Consider the following 1,193-nt stretch of genomic DNA (forward strand, 5'->3'; position numbering starts at 1 on the left):
GCAGAAGGGGGTTGGGATTTCAGCACACAATAGTCAAATCTGGGGATTTTCCAGCTGCCTTGTTGGCTAGTACTTCACACTGAGGTTTTTGCTAGAACTGCCCAAGGAAACTAGAGGAGTGAGAACTGGTAGCAGAAAGGGGACTAAAACAGATAAACAGATGTTCTCCATTAAAAAACCCAAGGGAAAACCATGAGGCCAGGGAAACAGATGTGCAGGGCCCATCTACAGAGAACCCAAGACTCATTTCCAGTTGGCCTAGAATCAGCCCCCCCCGCCCCCGCTCCTGGCCCCCGGAGAAAAGGTCCAATGGCATTTCTTCCAAAGGCAACCCTTGCATAACAATTTAATGACACAGGCCATTCACCTCTCCAGGAAGATTAGAGGGTGAAGGTCGACCTCCAAAAGAGCCCAACCCTGGGTTATTTTCTCAGTTCTGTTAATACCACTCAGAGAATGTAGATTATGGCAAAACTGAACCCCTAGAGGGGCTACTTGTTTATAAAATTAAGATCCCTTTCCTTCCTCAATGACAGGAATTGGTTTAGAGACAGAAGACATTAACATTTAAGAACAGAAGAACTATGGATGTTTCCAAATGTCTAAAAGGAGAGTTCCACAGTTTTGAGACTAATCCTTGGCAATTTGTGACTTCCTTCCTTTTCCCTAAATCTTGCCCTGCCAGCTTTCTTTTCATGCTCCAATTTGAAGCAAGCGGCTCACCAAGTAGGGGGATTGGCTCACCAAGTAGGGGGATCGTTGTGTAAACTGTTAGCCCCCATGGGGCTTAACAAGTGTTAATGTCAAATAATGGTTCCAAAAATAGAGCTGGATTAACAGCTGCCCACTGTACCAAGTTCTGGAACAGAACTGATCTGTGGAAGATACTTTGTTTTGGTCCCAAGGAGATAAATTTGGGAACACCCTAAAGGGCACTCAGCTAAGACCTAAGTTCCTATTGCTAAATAAATCAAACCCTATCATTAGCTGAAAGTTAAAAAATGTTGGCTTTCATATCACAGTAGGAGTGGTTGCAGCTGGGAATCCAGAAGTCAGAAATCAATTTTTTCATGCATTTTAAGGATGTGATACTAATAAGCACTGCAGGTAGAGCTGATGCTGACCAGGCCAGTGTCACAACTGGCACAACGAAGAGAACCAGGCCAAAGCAGTGGCCCATTGGCCACTGCCCC

This window comes from Callorhinus ursinus, unplaced genomic scaffold (genome assembly GCF_003265705.2).
Source record: "Callorhinus ursinus isolate GAN/ISIS: 27379988/994484 unplaced genomic scaffold, GSC_fseal_2.0 scaffold74, whole genome shotgun sequence".
NCBI classification, from domain to species: domain Eukaryota; kingdom Metazoa; phylum Chordata; class Mammalia; order Carnivora; family Otariidae; genus Callorhinus; species Callorhinus ursinus.